Source organism: Pteropus alecto, unplaced genomic scaffold, assembly GCF_000325575.1.
Source record: "Pteropus alecto unplaced genomic scaffold, ASM32557v1 scaffold316, whole genome shotgun sequence".
NCBI lineage: Eukaryota > Metazoa > Chordata > Mammalia > Chiroptera > Pteropodidae > Pteropus > Pteropus alecto.
In genome coordinates, this window is record NW_006438872.1 from 292,534 (window position 1) to 305,271 (window position 12,738).

The 12,738-nt window shown below is 37.3% G+C and overlaps 1 pseudogene; it reads left to right on the top strand.

Moving 5' to 3' along the window:
• The first annotated feature begins 510 nt into the window (after positions 1-510).
• On the top strand, positions 511-629 carry LOC112483051 (annotated as a pseudogene).
• The last annotated feature ends 12,109 nt before the right edge of the window (positions 630-12,738 follow it).

Below are 12,738 nucleotides of genomic sequence, written 5' to 3' on the forward strand. Positions count from 1 at the left end.
TTTTTAAAAAATGGTAAAGACTGTTAAGAATTAAGAGAAAAAATAAAAGGGGGGTCAAGATGGCAAGGCTAGGTAAACAAGGCTTGCTTCTTCTCATGACTACATTAAAATTATAATCAAATTATAAAACAGTCAACTTGGAGACTCACCTGAAGACTAGTGGAATTTATCACAGACAACTGAAGATATAAAGAAAAAAACCCATATTGAGATCATTAGGAGGGCGGTGAGGTGAAGCAGGGTAGTCAGTACCTGTGTGTCATGGCTGGGCACCAGGAGGAAGAACGTAGCTGTAGAGGACCCCCTAAAGGAGCGAGGGGACCCAGCCCTACACAGAGGTTCTTCAGCCCATGTTTCCAGGCCCAGGAAGAGGAGTTCTCAAACAATATGACTATAACAATGAGTGAGGATTTCGACCATCTGGTTGAGACAGAAGGAACATGAAAGCCCAGACATCTCCTGGGCTCTGGCAGAGGGTCAGCAGCTTGTGAGGTTCAAGAGACATATGGAGTCTCTGACCATGCCACCCTGAACAAGCCCAATCCTGTCTGATCTTGGAAGCTAAGCAGGGTCGGGCCTGGTTAGTACTTGGATGGGAGACTACCTAGGAATATCAGGAGCTGTAGGCATAAAAAATAAAAAAAAAATAAATAAAAATAAAAAATAAGGGATTGTAAGCTGACAAGTTCCTTGCAATCTGTGAGGTCAACCAAGGGTTGCCTCCCCTAAAAAAATAAAAATTAAAAATAAATAAAAGTGACATACGGAGAAAGACTGAGTTGTGTGGTGTTGGAGCGAGAACTAAGGGACAGCCACCATACATTTTTGCCCCCCTCCTGGGGCAGTCTACAGACAGGTGCCATCTTGCCTGTATTGAACCCTCTCCCTACATGACCAACTCTGACTCTGATTAGCTTCTTCCACTCCATGTCCTGAGACCTCACCCTATCCAGCCCACAAATTGCCCATCACAAGCTCATTGCCATGAAACCAGCCCTATCCTATACACTTGGTGGGTGGTGCATTTGATAGTAATCAACAGCCCTCAGCTGGCTTGTGGCCCCACATCTGAGGAGAAACTTTCGGTGGCAGGCAATGAGTGATATCCAAGCTACAGTATCTCTTGAACAAATCACAGGAGTCTGTGGGCCTGAGAAGGACAGTGACTGGCCTTGGTGTAATCCAAAACTTTTGTAAGAAGCCGCAGGTCCAGCACTGGCACCAAATATGAATCTGCATTGGCCTGACAGGACTGTCTGCTCCACCCCATGACTTGCTGAGACCCATCTCACTCAACTATCAAATTACCTGTGGATTACTCATTGTCCAGACACCAACCCATCCTTGCACTCTTAGCAGGAAGTGCATTCAAAAGCAATCAACAACCCTCAGCTCACATTCAGCGCATACATCCCAGGAGAAATTTTTGGTGGCAGGCAGCCAGCACTGGCGTGAGCTGCAGTATTTCTTAAAGTCTGTGGGTTTTGTGGGCCTGAGAAAGGCAGCAGCTGGCATCGGTGAGATTTGATGCTCAGCACTGGCCCTCAAACTGAATCTGTATTAACTGGGTAAAATCTACTCACCTTATCCTGGTGACTTTCCGGGTCCCTGCCCCACCCAACTTGCCTATTGCTCAAAGGCTATTTCAGCAACAGAGCTTTGTGGGCAGCTGGCAGGCAAGCTCAGACTTGGGGTGCCTTGGACATTTTGCTAAGTCACTCCAGACCTGGTACTGGGAACTACCGGCCATGATTTACAGCAAGATTTTTCCCACTTGCCCCCAGATCCAGCAAAGTTAGTGATAACTCATGGATCACTTTTTAGTTTCTACCAGGTTGCCCCAAATGATCAAAGACAGTGGCTGACCTCGACCTCCCCTCCCAAGGGGCCACAGAACTGGTGGCTGGCATCAGACCACAAAAGAGCACCTTGACCTGCCTAGCTCCACTGGCAGTACCCCCAAAGTGTGATCTCAACAGGTACATGAGCCTGCTGGGGTGAATCCCATTCCATGGGTTCAGTCCCCACACAGAAGCCCATATCTTGTGGGCTTGGCCAACACTCACACACAGCCAGTCAGTTTAAGAGTTAACCCCATCCACTGAAGTGCTAACAGCAATCAAGATTTAGTTACAATAGGAGAATACACACAACTCACACAAGGAACACTCCCAGAGCTACTGATGCAGGTGATCAGGGAGACTGCACAACTAGTCCACATAGGGTAACTACTGCATAAGACCACTTGGTCAAGACTGGACGATGTAACACATCTATCTAATGTATAGTAAATAACACAGAAAGGCAACTAACATGAGAAAACAAATACAAATGGCACAAATGAAACAATAGTAATAAACTCCAGGAAAAAAAATAAACTAAGTGGAGGCAAGCAACCTACTAGAGATTTCAAAACATTGGTCATAAGGATGCTTAATAAACTTATAAGAACAGATTATCTCAGTGAGGACTTTAACAGAAAGATAATAAGCATAAAAGAGGACATAGAAACCATAAAAAAGAACCAGTCAAATGAAGAATACAAAAATGGAAAAGAAAATACATTAGAAGGAATCAATAGTAGATTTGATGAAGCAGATGATCGAATCAGCAAGTTGAAAGACAGGGTAGCAGAAAACACCCAATCAGAATAGCAAAAGAAAAAAAAAATGAGGAAAGTTTAAGAGACCTCTGGAACAATATTAAGTGAACCGACATCTGTATCATAGAGGTACCAGAAAAGAAAAGAGAGCAAGAGATTGAAAGCCTATTTCAAAAATACTTAATTACAGAAAACTTTCCTAATCTAGTGAAGGAAATATACACACCAAGTCCAGAAAGTGCAGAGCCCCAAAGAAGAGGAACCCAAACAGACCCACACCAAGAAACATCATAATTACAATGTCAAAGGTTAAAGATAAACAGAGAATTCTAAAAACAGCAAGAGAAAGGTAGCTATTTGCTTAAAAGATACTCCCATAAGAATGTCCGCTGATTTCTGTCTCAACAGAAACTACAGGTCAGAAGAGATTTGCACAAAATATTTAAAATGATAAAAAGCAAGAACCTACAATCAAGACTACTCTACCCAGCAAGCCCATCAATAAAAATTGAATGTGAAATAAAGAGCTTCTCAGACAGGAAAAAGCTAAAAGAATTAATCACGAATAAGCAAGTATTAAAAACAAAATCTTAAAGGGATTTCTTTAAAAAGAAGGAAAAAAACAAATAAACAAAAATAATATAAATATGAGTAATAAAATGGCAATAAATATGTACCGATCAATAATCACTTTAAATGTAAATGGATTAAATGCTTCAATCAAAATACACAGGGTAGTTGAATGGATAATAAAACAAGACTCCTGCATATCCTGTCTATAAGAGACAACTTTAGGTCAAATGACACACACAAACTGAAAGTAAAGTAATGAAAAAATATATTTTATGTAAATGGAAATTAAAAGAAAAAACTAAAGGGCAGCAATACTTATATCAGACAAAATAGACTTTAAAACAAAGGCAAGAATAAGGAACAAAAACAGGTAATTATATAGTGATAAAGGGATCAGTACAATAAGAGGACATAACCCTAGTAAACATATATATGCCCAACATAGAAGCACCTACGCATACAAAGCATATATTGACCAACAAATGGGAGAGATTGAGAGTAACGCACTCATAGTAGGGGACTGTAACACCCCATTGACACCAGTGGACAGATTTTCCAGACAGAAAATCAACAAGAATGCAACACCCCTAAACGATACACTAGACCAGATGAAATTAATTGCTATTTTTAGAGTGTTTCATCCTAAAGAGCAGAATATACATTTTTCTCAAGGACACATGGAACATTTCTCAGGATAGACCACATGTTAGCCCATAAAACAAGTTCTCGAGAAATTTAAGGCTGCTGCATAAAATATCTTTTTCAATCCCTTTACTTTTAGTCTGTGTGTGTCTTTAGATCTGATGTTGGTCTCTTGTAGACAGTATATATATATGGATCTTGTTTTATTACTCATTCTCCTACCTTATATATTTATATTGGAGCATTTAATTTATTTATATTTAAAGTGATTATTAATATAGGTACATAACTATTGCCGTTTCATTATTCATATTTAAAGAAATCCATTTGATGTTCATTGTAATACTGGCTTGGTGTTGATGAATTACTTTAGCTATTCCCTGTCTGGGAATCCTTTTATTTTACCTTCATTTTTAATTGATAATCTTGATGAGCTGAGAAGTCTTGGTTGTAGATCTCTGCTTTTTTTTTTTTTTTTTTATCACTTTGATTATTTAATGCCAATCTCTTCTGGCCTGCAAAGTTTCTGTTGAGAAATCAGCTGACAGTCTTATGAGAGTTCCCTTATCGGTAACTAGAAGCTTTTTCACTTCTTTTAAAATTCCCTCTTTGTTTTTAAACTTTGGCACTTTAATTATGATGTATCTTGGTGAGGGCTTTAGGTTTATCTTATTTGGAATGTTGATACTTTTCTTATGGTCTCAGGGAACCCTTAAACTATCTAAACTAACCCTTAAACTATCTAACTTTTCTTATGGTCTCAGGGAACCCTTAAACTATCTTCACTTTGGGGGATTTTTTTTTGTTGCTGTTCTTATTGTATTCTGCTACCTTATCTTCTAAATCGTTCATTCGATCCTCTGCTTCATATAATCTACTGTTGATTCCCTCTAAGGTAGTCTTCATTTCAGTTTTTACATTCTTTATTTCTGACTGTTTTTCTTAATCTTTATTTTCATGTTTCCTGTCTCTTTGTTAAAGTTCTCATTGAGTTCACCAACTCTTCCCCAAAGTTCATTGAGCATCCTTATAACCAGTGTTTTGAACACTGCATCTGGTAGATTGCTTTTCTCCATTTTGTTTAGTTTTTTTTTTCCTGGAGCTTTGATCTGTTCTTTCATTTGGGACATGTCTTTCTGTCTCCCCATTTTGGCTGCCTACTTGTGCTCGTTTGTATGTATTAGGTAATGCTGTTATATTTCTTAGTCTTAGTGGGTGGCCTTAGTTAGTAGGTATATTGTGGGTCCCAGTGGCACAGTCTTCCCTGGTCACTTGAGCCGGGTGCTCCAGGTATGCCCTTTGTGTGGGTTTTGTGTGCCCTCTTGTTGTAGTTGAACCTCGATTGTTGTTGGCACTAAAGGGAGGGATTGACCCTTGGACTTTTGGTTGTGAGGACTGACTATATGGAGGGAGGGCTCAACATAGGCAATATGGTACTTGCCTGTAGGCTGAACAGGAGGAGGGCTCAATTAAGGGACATTGGCTGCTGTCCCTCCAGCCCTTGCCCTGAAGCCGCATGACTCAGTCTTTCCCTGGACGTCTCTGGTGCCTCCTGTGCTGTTGTCATTCTGCCAGAGCTCAGAGTGATTCTTTGCAAGCTAACGAGTCTGTACACGAGGACTTAAGGGGACATCTGGGTTTCCAGCCTCCTTCAGTCTCACCGGATATTCAAAATCTCTGCTGATTTTCACAGCCAGATTGTGTATGCACTCTTCTTGGCACTGAAACCCTGCCTTGGAGAGCCCCAGTGTGGATCTGGGGGCTCTTGCTTCTTTGGTGGGCCAGGGGACACTTCCATAGCCAAGATATCCTTCCTGATACTCAATTGCCACACATGGGTGTGAAACTGGCCCATTTCATGTCTCTGCCCTTCCTATCAGTCTCTATGTGGCCTCTTCTCTATGTTTTTAGTTATAGAAGTTCTGTTCAATTAGATTCAGATGGTTCTCCAGGTTGATTGTTCTATGTTTTTGTTGTAATTTTAATATGGTATGATGGTAGGCAAACACAGCATTTCCCTACTCTGACATCTTGACCAAAAGTCATAGACCTAGTATTTTGATACCAAAAAAAGTAATATATATATTTAAGGTATTAAAATGTACAAATAAAGAAATAATAGAAAACAAACAGGATTAGAGAAGGAGATTTTAGGAAAAGACATTCTGAAAGAAAGCATTTATATGTCTATGTTTTGTCATAATATAAACAGTGAATAAAACAAAAATATGTTATCCAACAAAAATGCACATATGGTAAGTGATCTATGTACAACATGGAATTTACACAGTTCATATGGATTATTTTTTTGTTGTCTAAAATTTTGCATTAAAATTTGTTTTAAAACTCAGGTTAAGAATGGAATAAATTTTCCTAACTTCGACATTATAACTTCTGTGCTGTGCCTTTGACTTTACATAAATACTTCTGTTGATCATATCAAATTTTAAGATGCTAATAACAGGGTGTCAAAATGATTTTTTCATCAATCAGTACTACTGAATAAAATATATCGATAAGCTCTGGGTTTCCATGGCAGCACAGCTAAAATGTTACAAAAATTCAGCAAATATAGAAGCATATTTCAAAATACTACTTAAATAAAAGTATAAATATGCAAAACTAAACTACAATGTAGAAAACTGGGACTAAAAAATACTTAATAATTTATTTTTGCCTGTGCTTGAATTTTTTTTTTTCAGCATTTCCTTCTAGTTAATGTAAAGAAAACACAATTTAAAACTTTTTAGTTTTATATAATTAGGAACAATTCTTTGTGAAAGCAGAATATGTTAACTAGATGTAAACACATTTTATTAAATATTTATATAAACGAAACAAGTGAAAATGCTAGTTCAATTATTTCAAGTCTTGAAATACCGCCTTTAAAACTCTTTTAAGTTTATTTTATAAAAATAAAAACCAACTTGGTTTAATTATATATTTTTTAGATTTTTGCTTTATTAATGTTCAAGTTCATTCAGTCCTTTGAAAAATGACTAACAGTAAGGCCTTGAACTTTATGGTATATCTAATTGTTATTATTAATCATTTAGTAAAAATTTTTATTGAGGAATATGTCATACATTTAACAAGTACATGAAACACAAATGTACAGCTTAATGATGAATAATTATGAAGTAATAATCTGTGTAATCACTTTGCTAACTACCCAGAACCCCTTCACTGTCTCACTGTCCCTACTTAATCACAACTGCTTTTTTTCCCCAATAGACATAACAATTAGAATAGTTTTATGTTTTAACTTTCTTTTATTTTTTATGTATTGATCACCTGTGTATAAATCTCTATATATGTTGTATATTTGTTTTACATATATACCTAAAAGTGAGAGTTGCTATATTATAGGGTATGCATACCTTCAACTATACTAGAAACCACTGCTATTGAAATCAATGATACCAGTTTACATTATAATCAGAAGTGTGCGAGAGTTTTTATTGTTTCTTGATCTTGCCAACATCTTTAGTTTGGGCCAATTTGGTGGATACAAACTGACATCTCACTCTGATGTGTTTGTATTTTCTTGATTACTAGTGAGATTGAACACCTTCTTATATGTTTGACACTTTAGATTTACACTTTTTATGGATTTCTTGTTCAACAGTTGCCTATTTTTCTAGAATGGGTTGTCTATTTCCTTTTCTGATTTTTAGAAGATCTTTATATATTCTGGATAATAACCCTTTGTGGTAATAAACATTGCACACATATTCTTCTGCCCCGAATTTGTCTTTTCATACTCTTAATAATATCTTTTGATAAATGGGAGTTCATAATTTTAGCACTATATTTATTCATTCATTTTTATTGTATTGTATCTTGATTAAGAATTATTCCTTCCCCGATGTATAAAACATATTGTTTTATGTTATGTTCTAAAAACTTTCTCTCCTTCTGTCTGTTTCTCTCTGTTTCATTCTCTCTTAATTTCTTTTGTGTCTTTTACATTTAGATCAATAACCCACCTGGAATTGACTTTTGTGGATGCTGTAGAGGTATGATTTAATTTTCATTGATTTTTGCAAATAGATAACCAATTAATCTGGAAATTTTTAGAAATAAAATTTATATTCTGAAATAATTTTAGATTTGTAGAAAAGTTGTAAATTTAATACAGAGGATTCTGTATTCTCTTCATCCAGTTTCCCCTTTTGTGTTATTTGTAATAAGGAGAGAAACCATAGGGAAGAATGGAGGCATAAGTTCTATAAGCCTGTTGTTTGGTCTGGCCTTACAGACTGGTGAGTTTATGGTTCTAACCAGACAAGTGTCCATTTAGACAAACTTTTCTGTGGGTCCACAATGTAAAAACTGGATGAGATTTTTCTTTAGTCTGTTTTATGTCATAAGAACTTGGCTTTGCGACCAGTGAGAATATTCTCTCTGGTCTCCACCACCCAGAATGTACAAATACCAGCTTGTATTTGTTAGCCAACTGAAGAGACTGGTATTCTGAGACATGATGCCATGAGAAGATTTTTCTCTGTCTAATAGTGCCAGCAATTAGGGGAATTTTGTCAGAAACTATCCCAAACATAAGGGGCCTTTGTCATTTTAACTTTTGTTATCCTGTCAGTGCTGGAAAAGTCCCATTCCAGTGTTATCTGTTTGGTGTCACAGATTAGTGAGTCTGTGACTGAAGCATCTCATGTTCTCATGGTAAAATAAATATACTGTTTTCACCACACTATTCTTACCACCTGTGATAATGAAGATCTTTGCTTTTTAAGGCTAACTTCATGAGTGATCTTTCAAGATATTGTGAGGACTGAATTTTGTGCATCCTTTTTTTGTTTTCCTCTTGCATCCATGGCTGTCATGAAAAGGCTTATTAATTTGAGTCACTATTGAGATTAATATTAGATTCTACTCATCAGTAGCCAGAAAATGAATGCTTAAATTATACAAACTTCCATATTTGAGGGAAAAAAAATAGAGAGTTCTCATTTTAACCAATTGTCTTATTAGTACCTGTGGAAAGACCAAGTTAAAGAGTAGATAGAAAGGAATATAATGATGAGCCTTAGGAACTCCCTTAACAAGATGAAAGAATAAAAATTAGACTTAGAACAAAAATTAAAGCCCATATTCAATGCAAATCTTCTTTGTAAAATTTGGCCTCATCTCCTCTGCATAGTCCCTTAAATCCAGTAACTCTTCCACCTCCCCTAGAAAATCCTGTATACACTACCTGCCTGTTTTAATTTCTCTTTTTCTAAAAGATTTACAAAGAGCACTCCAGTCTGATCTCTAGACTCAGACTATAGAGGTTATTCATGTAAATGGCAAAAGAAAAGAAATTAATTTAGCAGAAGCGCCTGAGATAGAAAGTAAGTCTCACTTTGCTGTGCATACAACTCTTCCTACTTTCCAAGGCTCTGTAATCAGACTCTGCAAGCTTCATGCCTTCCTATACAATTCCCTTTGTGGCTGTATCTTGAACCCCTACCACAAAAACAACTAAAACACTAAAAAATTAATTTTGTCAATACCAGAATTAAAAAAGATTACATGTATACAACATACATTTATAGACATACATAAACACACAGACAGACAGAAATAAAAGTCTTACAGTTTGTTCTAAAATTTTAGACATGAATCAGGTATAATAAATCTCACTACTTTATAAATTACTGTGATATCCAAATTATGTTTCTGGCATTTGGAATAAGTTAAGTTTTTCTATTCAGATGGCTACACTGTCTTACTACTTATGGAGAAGACTTTTAATATTTTTATTTGACTTTTAATCTTATGGAGGCTATAGTCTAGTGATCAGGTAAGAGAGTTTTTATAGCAATTTGTATTTTAAAAACCTCTCTTTATTTCCCCTTCAGTCTCAGGCTCTCGGACATACAAAATTTGTTTTTCTCCTATTAATCTGCCTTGTGTCAATTTAATTTTTTTACTAGTCAAATAAGAACCCAGAAATAAATCCATTAATTTAAGATCAATTGATTTTCAACAAAGGTGCTGGAACACAAAGTGAGGAAAGGACAATTTCTTCGATAAATGGTGCTGGGAAAACTTGTTTTCCACATGTAGAATAAAATTGCACCCTTACCTCAGTCCATATACAAAAATCAACTGAAAATGAATAAACACTGAGGTGTAAGAGCTGATATCATAAAACTATTTGAAGAAAACAGGAAAAATCTAGTTGATATTGGTCTGGGCAATAATTTTTCTTGTATATGATTTTATCATAAGCAAAAAAACAAAATAGGCAAATGAGATTATATTTGCATTAAACTAAAATAAAAGGTTTACAGAGCAAGGGAAGCAGTCAAGAAAAAAAAGACAACCTATTAAATGGAAGAAAATATTTATAAATCACACATGTGATAAAGGGTTATTATGAGACTTTCAGTCAAGATAGCATAGTAAGTAGATACTATGGTCATCTCCTCTCACGATCACAAAAAAATTACAGCTGGACTACAGAACAACCATCATTGGTAGTCACCTGAGGTCTGGCTAAAAGGAAGTTCTACATCTGGAGACACATAGAAGAGGCCACCTAGAGACTGGTAGGAGGGGCAGAGATGTAAAACAAGCTTGTCTCACAATCATTTGTGATGATTGAAAATCGAGAGGGATATCTTGACTGCAGAGGTCCCCCTGTAAGAGCAAGGGATCTCATCCCCACACTGTGCTCTCTAGCCCAGATTTTCAGTGCCAGGAAGAGAAGTCCCCACAACCTCAGGCTGTGAAAACCAGTGGAGATTGTGAGACAAAGGGCTGCAAGTGTCGTAAACATTCCCATTAAAGGGTTCGCAAGTGGACTTACTCGGTGACAGACTCTCTTGCTCCGAGCTCTAGTGCTGGGGCAGCTGCTCAAGGAGTTCAAGGGACATAGAGGAGGAACTGAGTTATTGGGCTTTAGGGTAATAACTGGTGCAGCAACTTTCTCTTGGATAGAAGTGTTGTCAGTTTCCATTGTTCCTTAGGTGAGCCCTCCTCCATACTGGCATACAGACAAAAGTGGCCACCATATCTGAGTCTCCATCAACCTGGCTAACATAGATCAACCCTCACCTCCAGGTGATTTTCTGAGACCCTGCCCCTCCCAACATGCCAGCCTTAATAAACTGCCTCCAGTGTTTCCCCCACCCCCATACAAACGGCCTGCCTTGGTTCAAGCTGCAGGCTTTCCTAAAATCTCTCAAAGGCTCACAAAACATAAAGAAGGAGCATCTTGCCTCAATATGCCTTGTACCTCTTGCTGAGCAGCCCCAAGCCTGGCACAAGTGGCTGCTGGCTTTGATTCTTGGCTTGGCCTCTTGAGGCACCTCTGAGCCCAGTATGAGTGGCAGCCATCTGTGGATTGCCTGGTGACTCTTGACAGGTGGCCCTGGACAATGCATAGGCTAATGCTGAACTTCTCTTGCAGCTGGGCCCCTGCTAGGAGGCCTTTGAGCCAGCATACTTGGTGGCTGGCTTCAACCAGAGCTAGAGTACTACTCAGGGCTATATCTGAAAATGATACACCCAAAGGGCAGACTTGGCAGACACCACAGTCCTGCTAAAGTGAATCCTGCTTCATAGGATCAGCCCCTTCTTCACTGTCCAGTTCTCAAAATAAATCAGCCCATGGGTCAATTCCTCCTATTAATGTGCAAATAGCAACCAAAGCTCAACTACAACAGATGAGCACACACGTATGTTGGGCACCCAGCTCAGATGATCAGGAAAGATTATGCCACTTGCCCCACCCAGCTGTACATACAATCATCATTGGTAGTCACCTGAGGTCTGGCTAAAAGTGGTACATAAAGCCACTCTACTAAGACTGAGAGAATGAGGAGCCTTACAGAGCACATAGAAACAAACACAGGGAGAAAGCCAAAATGAGGAGACAAAGAAACATGTTTCACATGAAAAAATAGAACAAAGCTCTAAAAAAAAAGAAAAAAATAGAGACAAACAATTTACCACATGTAGAATTCAAAACACTGGTTATAAAGAAATTAGGGGAAGAATAAATGAACTCAGTGAGAACTTTAACAAAGAGATAGAAAACCTACAAAATGGAGATAGGAAACATAAAAAAGAGCCCGTCAGAAATAAAGAATACAATAACTAAAATTAAGAATACATTAAGAGGAACCAACAATAGATTAATTGCAGCAGAGGATCAAATCAGCAATTTAGAAAATAACGTAGCAGAAAACACCGAATTAGAAAATCAGCAAGAATAAAGAAAACTTCCAAATGAGAATAGTTTAAAGGGCTTCTGAAACAACATCAAAAATGCTAACATTTGCATCATAGGGGTGCCAGAAAGAGCAGAAAGAGAGCAAGGAATTAAAGATCTATTTGAAGAAATGATGATGGAAAACTTCCTTAACCTGGTGAAGTAATTAGACATATAAGTCCAGGAAGCACAGAGAGTCCCAAGAAACTTTCTTAATGTGGTAAAGAAAGTGGTTATATAATCTCAGGAAGTGCAAAGGGTCCCAAAAAAGGTAAACTTAAAGAGGCCCATACCAAGACACATAATAATTAAAATTTCTAAGGTTAAAGACAAAGAGATAATTTTAAAAGCAACAAGAGAAAGGCACAACAGAAACTTTGGAGGCCAGAAAGGATTGGTATAAACTATTAGAGTGATGAAAAGCAGACTTACAACCATGCTTACTCTACTTAGCAAAGCTGTCATTTAGAATCAAAAGATAGATAAAGAGCTTCCCAGAAAGAAAGAAAGAAAGAAAGAAAGAAAGAAAGAAAGAAAGAAAGAAAGAAAGAAAGAAAGAAAGAAAGAAAGAAAGAGAAAGAAAGCAAGCTGAAGATGTTCATCATCATGAAGCTAGTATACAGGAAATGTTGGAAAGACTTCTTTAAGACAAATATATAGAAAGATAGATAGGTAGAGAGAGAGAGAGAGAGAGAGA